This window comes from Eubalaena glacialis, chromosome 10 (genome assembly GCF_028564815.1).
Source record: "Eubalaena glacialis isolate mEubGla1 chromosome 10, mEubGla1.1.hap2.+ XY, whole genome shotgun sequence".
NCBI lineage: Eukaryota > Metazoa > Chordata > Mammalia > Artiodactyla > Balaenidae > Eubalaena > Eubalaena glacialis.
In genome coordinates, this window is record NC_083725.1 from 3,247,917 (window position 1) to 3,255,636 (window position 7,720).

General features: G+C 46.0%; 1 non-coding gene across 1 annotated transcript; it reads right to left on the minus strand.

Annotated features, from left to right (window-relative positions):
• Nucleotides 1-1,290: 1,290 nt before the first annotated feature.
• LOC133100185 (U6atac minor spliceosomal RNA) lies at nt 1,291-1,410 on the minus strand. The gene has a single exon (XR_009702425.1). It is a non-coding gene; the product is annotated as a U6atac minor spliceosomal RNA (small nuclear RNA).
• Nucleotides 1,411-7,720: the final 6,310 nt, after the last annotated feature.

A 7,720-nucleotide genomic window follows, 5' to 3' on the forward strand; every position in this document is an offset into this window, starting at 1 on the left:
TGCTTCCTGGAAAAGCCAGCTTACAGAGCTATAGGCATACACAGGAACCCGTATACACATGCATGCAGACACAGACCTTCCCCGAATTATACTCAGAGAAAATAAAAACTATCAAACATAAACTTCTTCAGCTTCCTGTCGCTAAGCTTAAAACTTTGCCTGGGGGCTTCCCTGGTGGCGCAGTGGTTGAGAATCTGCCTGCCAATGTAGGGGACACGGGTTCGAGCCCTGGTCTGGGAAGATCCCACATGCCGCGGAGCAACTAGGCCCGTGAGCCACAACTACTGAGCCTGCGCGTCTGGAGCCTGTGCTCCGCAACAAGAGAGGCCGCGATAGTGAGAGGCCCGCGCACCGCGATGAAGAGTGGCCCCCGCTTGCCGCAACTAGAGAAAACCCTCGCACAGAAACGAAGACCCAACACAGCCAAAAATAAATAAATGAATAAAATAGGTTGCAGTTTCTTTAAAAAAAAAAACTTTACCTGCATCCATAGAGTGCCAAAGACAGCTAACTTTCTCTCTTTTTTCCATTTTTCTTTATTGTGGTAAAATACACATAACATAAAATTTACCATTTTAACCACTTTTAAGCATACAATTCAGTGGCATTAAGAACATTCACAATGTTGTACAGCCATCAAATTTATCTCCCCAAATCTCTCATCATCCCAAACAGAAACTCTATACCCATGAAATAATAACTCCCCATCCCCTGCTCCTGGTAACTTCTATTTTCTGTCCCTATGAATTTGCCTATTCTAAGTACCTCATAGACGTTGTATCATACAATATTTGTCCTTTGGTGTCTGACATTTCACTTAGCGTAATGGCTTCAAGGTCCTTCCTTGTTATAGCCTGTGTCAGGATTTTATTCACTCATTCCCTTAAGGCTGGATGATATTTGGTTGTATGTACAGACCACATTTTGTTTATCCATTCCTCCATGGATGGGCACTTGGGTTGCTTCCATTTTTGGCTATTGTGAATAAGGCTGCTATGACCATTGGGGTGCAAATATCTATTTGAGTCTCTGCTTTCAACTTTTGGGGGTATATACCTAGAAGTGGAATTGCTAGATCATACGGTAATTCCATTTTTAATTTTTTGAGGAACGAAGAACTGTTTTCCACAGTGGCTGTACCGGTTTACCTTCCCACAAGCAGTGCCCAAGGGTCCTAATTCAGTTTCTCTGTATCATCACCATTTTTAAAAACTAATGACCATCCTAATAGGCATAAAGTAGTATCGAATTATGGTTTTGATTTGCATTTCCCTAATGACTAGAGATGTGGAAAACCCAGGGTGAGATCACAGAGAGTGGTGATGCCTTAACCATGTGCTTCTTGTTTAGGCTGAGGGCCTCTCGCATCCTTGTCAAGGGAAGTTTAACCTCCCCCCTTTCATACAACAGGCGAACTGCCTCTTAATATTCACAGCCCCCTTCTTCCATGGTTGTAGGCCCCTGAATTTGTCTGGGCATGTGGTCATCCAAAGTGGATGGTACCTTTCCCACCCTCTCCTGCATCTCAGTGTGGCCCAGGGCGTGGGAGGAAGGGTGTCCTGTGAGGGCTTCCGGGGAGGGAGCTTCTTTGGGATGCAGTCCGTGTGTGTGTTCTGCCCCTTCTTCTGTTTCTTCTCTTTCATCTCACAGCCTGGCCCAAGGATGCTGCCAACTTAGACCATGTACAATGGATCCAAGCCACAGACAGGATGGAGTCCCTCAGAAACTCCAGCCAGGGACACGGTGGAATGTTTTTGTAACCAGAGATAAATTCCTGTCTTCTTTAAACCACTCTCATTGTGTATTGTTGTCATTTGTGGCTGAATCCAATGGTAATGGATATTTTCAAATATGTGGCTCCTTCTTTACTTTAAATGCTAACGATACTGGTCTGTCCCCTTCTCTTTAAGACCAATTTTTCTGCCTGTGCTCAAGATTTGCTCCCACCCCACCCCCTACATTCCCCGAGGGCCCTCACCCAGTCAGGCACCTCCTGTGCCTCCCTTCATGCCCCCCTTTAGCAGCCCCTACCACACGCATTCAGAACTGGCTTCCCCATCTTACAAAGGTAACAAACTTCTCTCCAACTGCAGCCCTCCCTTGGTCTCCCTACTTTTTCTCTCTTTAAAAAAATTTGAAATAATTATCCACATTTTTATTCTCACCCCACTTTATCCCCACACTATGGCTCCAGCCCACAAGACTGTTCTCCCAAGAGGATAGAAGATATTCTTATCCCTAAGTCGGACCTTACTTGATCTTCAGCAGCATTTGATTAGGCTAGCACTCCTGCCTTCCCCAAACACACATCCTCTGACCCCGATGCCGTCATCCTCTCCTGGTTTTTCTCCCATGTTTCGGCCACTTCTCGTCAATCGTTTTCCCAAGATCTTGTCCCTTCCCAATCCTTAAATCCTAGTTGTCTGCCCCATTTCTCTTCACCTCCTCTCTACTCTCTTCCTGGGTAATTAACTGTGTCTGTGTTGAAGACCATCTTCGTTCAAGCTCAGATAACTTTCCAGGGTTCCAGAGCCGTCCAGCTAACTTCATAGTGCAGTGCTCTGTGTACACCAATAAAACCATCATGACCCAAATTGCATTCATCACCACCCCCCTAAAACCTGCCTGTGTCCCACTTACCCGGATACTAGAAGTCCTCTTCCATTTCCCTTTCTCACACACCATTGTTTTTGCTCTCCATCTCCAGGTCACACCCTCTAAGTCCAGGACCCTTGCATACCCGTGTCTCTGCGTCTCTGCCAGGTATTCTCACCTGGTTAACTCATGCCTGATTGGCTGCCATACCTCTACTCTTGTCCCCTTTTAATTCACTCCCCCACTGCAACTAGAGGAACATTTTAACATTTTTAAGTAACCCAAACAATGTTATTTAACGATTAAAACTGCAAAGCTAATCATGCTGCTGTTGGGCATACAGCCCTTCCACACCCTTTCTTTCCTCAGAATACACTCTTTAACAAGAACCATAAAGCCATTCAAGGTCTGACCTGTGACTACTTCTCTACCTACACCCCTTGTCTTTCTACCTACAACCTGCCCCTCCACCCCCGCTTTATCCCCACAAACTATACAAACACATTCAATCTAGCCAGATGGGATACTGGATTCCTAAATTCCTACCATGCTGTCTTGCCTCTAGGCTTTGGCCTATGCCATTTCCTTTCATTGTAACACTTTTCTCTCCTCGTACCTGGTTGAATCTCTTCACCTTTGTGTCTCAGCTTTAACATCTCTTCCTTCTAGAAGAGTTCTCTGACCTCAGAAATCTAGATGCTGTCATAGCAAACATGACTTGCTTTTATCCCAGCACATAGCATGTTGTATTGAATTGTCTTACTTCACTGAGTATAAGAACCAGGACCTGTTGTTTATGGCCAGCACACAGTAGGGTCTGAATAAATCATTCTGGAGTGGATGAAATATAAATGTAAGTAAGAACTCGGCCATGCCCTTGAATCTATGATTTTGCTTTTTTTTAATCATTCACCTTGGTGATGTGGACATGACAAGTCTATATCACTTGGGGATGACACGAAGCTGATGGTGACGGCTTCTCAGAATACAAAAATAGTCTCAATGGATTTAAATAATGGACCCACATGAAATGAAATTTCATACACTTAAAAGCAAGGATGGGAGAGGTCTTGAATAATTTTAGTCAGGGGAATGAGTGCAACGCCAATGAGCAATCGCGTGGAATATCTGAAAAGGAAAAGAAATGAACATAATAATAAAGTGGTCCTAGATATAAAGTCCAAACGGTGGTAGGTAATAGCCCACTCCACACCCTGCCGATCAGACTACATCAGGAACAATCTCTCTGGTAATGCCTTTTAGTGGATCATTATCAAACTGGAGCAACTTTAGAAGATAGTGATCAGGGTGATTAGTGGTCTAGAAGTGATGCCCGTGATAAAGATGAGAGGGAACTAAGAGTGTCAAGATAAGATAACTTGGGTCCATAATAGTCTTCTCTTAGAAACAAACTGCATCACACAATATTACTTGTATTCTGAGTGGCTCTAACTGGCATAAGTTAGGAAGAGGCAAATTTTTGCTCCACGTAGATTCTCCAGGATTGTATTCAACTGCAAGTAATTGAAACCTAATTATATGGGGATTTTTTTTCCATAAATAATAAAGTGTGGACATAGGTATTCCAGAGCTGGCATCACTGCTATGTTTTCTTGAACTTGGGGTCCTTCTGTTAGATTGAGCCATGTGAAATTGTTCATACTCAGCTATTTTTGATTTACTAAAACAACAGGTCCATTTAGTTCAACCTAAGAGCTTCCTGTTTTGCCATTCCAGATGTGTTTGCCATTCTGACGCCATTTTGTCCTCCTGTTTGCAAGTTGGTTCCTGGACCCCCGGGTAGTATGCCAGGCTCTCAGTCAAGAAAAGGCTGGGGGAGGGGGGTGGTAGGGTTCACAAAGCACAGTCTTCCTGAGTATAACCCTCAAACTCCCACCCGGGAAACTTCTGCTCACTTTCCATTGGCCTGACCTGCATGGCATGACCGTCCTCAGCTCCAAGGAAATCTCAGAGGTATGTATTATAAACAGGCACATTGCTGCCCTGAACAAGTTTAGAGCCCTGTTTATAAAGAGGAAGGATAGAATTTATACTGAACAGTATTTTCTCACAGAGTTTATCCACTATGCAAAGGGAGGCTAGTGTCAGTTGATCTCCACTGTATCTGCACTGTAGAGTCATAGGTGTTTCAAAGCAGAGGTGACCTTGCCCCATTCTGATCCATTTAATGAGAATTTTTGTGAGTTGAACCTGGGCCTCTGCTTATGACAATCTCCACAGGAGATTTGGATAGACAGCCGGAACTGGGACCACGACTCTGGCAGTGAGCGTGTGCTCACTGGAAATCCTGGAGTTGGTGAGCAGGAATTAGCGAACAGCATTCAGGTGGGATGGTTGTCTTGGGTGGGAGATCGGGCTAATTCCAAGGTACCTCCCGCAACTCTAGAAGTCCGAAAACGCTTCTGGGTTTGATGATTAAACTATTCCAGCCTTGGACAAGGCTTCAGCAGTGCAAGAAAGTAATGAAAAAGTGGTGATAAGGCATTCGGATCCTCCTATTCAGAAGTTTTACGGGAAAAGGAAGAAGAAATATAGAATAATCATTCTTATTTGCTTTCATACTGGGCAAAATGGTTTATCTACCTGCAGATGTCTGTGTATCACCAATTGCATTGAGAAAAAAGGTTGTCAATCTTTTCATGTTTGGGCCAGGTGTCCTCTGGCTGTTTAGAAGACAGTCAAATGCCCCGGGGGGCGATGGATGGTGAAGAAAGAGGCAGAGCAGGTTTGAAGAAGCAGGTAAGAAGCACTCGTCCACTTTGCTTTCTCCAGAAAAACAAACCCCCCCAGTCACTCTCCTCTTTTCTCAGATGCACGCTTCCCTGGCCCCTGGTGCCCCCTCTGATGCCAAAGTGGTTCAGAGAGCAGTCGCTTCCTCCACACTTCGGACCCGCTGACCACTGGAGGTCCCACTTCCTGCTCTTGGGTGAGTTTAGCCAGAAAGAGTGAGCTCATCTCCCGCTCCCTGGGCGCCTATAACATCTGGTTTACATCTGGTTATAACCAGGAGGGATTACTGATGTGTGGGATTACATATTCAGGGTCCAAAAAAGATCTTGTCGGAGGAAGATATGAGTTGGATCTAATAAAAAGACTTCAGAAAGGGTAAGTTTCGAGGCCAGGTTGCCGTGTGCACAGTACAACACAGGCATAGGAGAAGGAAGGGTTAATTACAGCTCACCCTGAGTCTATAGGGTTCTATGGCTCCTCATAAACCTAAGGGCATCGTTCTCTCTCTCTCTCTCTCTCCGCTTTCGTCTTATCCATAAACGCTGGTCGCCCGTGTGTCACGTACTGTGCTGAGTGTGCAGATATACAAGGCAGTCCCGGGCCTCCAGGAGTTCACGGGCCAGTGAGGGGAGACAGACGTGTCAGCAGGTAGCCACACAGATGTCAGCGGACACGAAGGCCGGAAGGACGTGCCAGAGCAGTGGAGGCAGAACAGAGAGAAGGAGGGGCTTCAAAGGGATGCTGAGCCTGGAGTTCTGTCGTGAGTCATAACAAGCGTTTTCCAGGTGGACGGGGCAGCCCTCAGCAGAGGGAGCAGGTGCAGGCGTACTAGGCGGCGGAAACCTCAGAAAAGCCCTAGGAATCCACGGACCGGGGGTAGGGCTAGGGGAGAGGCCGGCGCCCCTGGGTCATGCCTTTCCGAAGAGCTGAGACTTCATTTTCTCCTGATGTGGAATCAGGAGAGGCCACATCCTGTAATATTCTGGGCTACTCAGAGCACACTGGGAGGAGATTTACCTTAAAAAGAACATAAAGTAGCCAGAATAACTTTAGAAAAGGGCCATCAGCACCCTATCTATGAATGATTATACAGAAAATAGGAGAAAAGCTTGGAATATTTAACTAAGGGAGAAGGGGAGGGAATCCTGTTTTCAAATATTTGAAGAAAAGTCATGTGGAAGAAAAATCAGCCTTGTCCTGTGGGTAGTAGTATTAGCAGCAATCATAATACTATTAGGTGATATTTACTGAGAGCTTACTATGTGCCAAGCACTTTATCTGCAGTAACTTATTTAATCCTCATACCAGCCTTAAAGGTAAGACTCAGAAGTAGCTCTGTTTTATACAAGAGGAAACTGAATCACCCACAGAAGTTGATTAAATCGCCAAAGGTTTCAGACTAGGAAGTGGCAGAGCCAAGGTTTGGACCCAGGCAATCCAGCCGCTATGTTGTGTGTTCTCTCCAGACCTCGAGCAAACGACTGGAATCGATAAGAAGACAGATTCTCCTTCTCCTTTGTCTCCCTGTCTTCCTGAACGGTCAGATGTAATAGCTCTCTGGAGAGATGCAAGTTCCCCCCATACTGGAGACAGAAGTTAGGGGACCACTGCAGCTGCACTTTTGGGGTGTTAGAGCTCCAAGAGAGAGATTGAACTAAACCATCCTGAACGTTCCTCTGGGTTCGGCTGGCTGCGACTCTGGCTTGCCTGACACAGCAGCGTGAACACTTTGTGAGTTACCCAGTGACTCTGCACTTGGTACAAATTTGCATGATAGCTCTGCTCCCCCGGCGCCTCCTACACCTGCTGACTCCATCAAAACAGGCAAGCTCTCACTCCTGCCTGCACTGCAGGATCTGACCTGGCTTGGAGGGGAGGGCCAGCATCACTCTGCCTAACACAGTAGCTGCCAAATTGCCATTGGGGTTCTGAGCACGGAGCCTTTGTTGCCTGTGAGAAGGAGAGCAGTGGAAGCAGTCAGGCTTCGTAGCCAGTTCCTGGGGAGCGAGCGGGAGGGGAGGCCAGGAGAGAGAAATGCAAAGCTTCACACTTATGAATGGAGTTTCTGCCAAGGCTCACCATCATTTAACTTGCTCTAAATCTGCCTCTAACACATTCATTCTTGACCCATATTCACCTATTCCAAGGCTCCTGAATTTCTCCTATAGGGTTGATCGTTATCGTTCCTGAGTCCGCCTACCTGAAATGCCGTGACTAGTTCATCCTTTCTTCCCACCTGAAGGATGCCTTCTTGATGAAGAAGCGCATGCATGTATGGATATGTGATACAGTATGTATGATACAGTGTGTAGTGTTTGTGTGCACACACACCACTCACACTTTCCGACTTTGGTCGTCCGTCTGTGACTGTGTT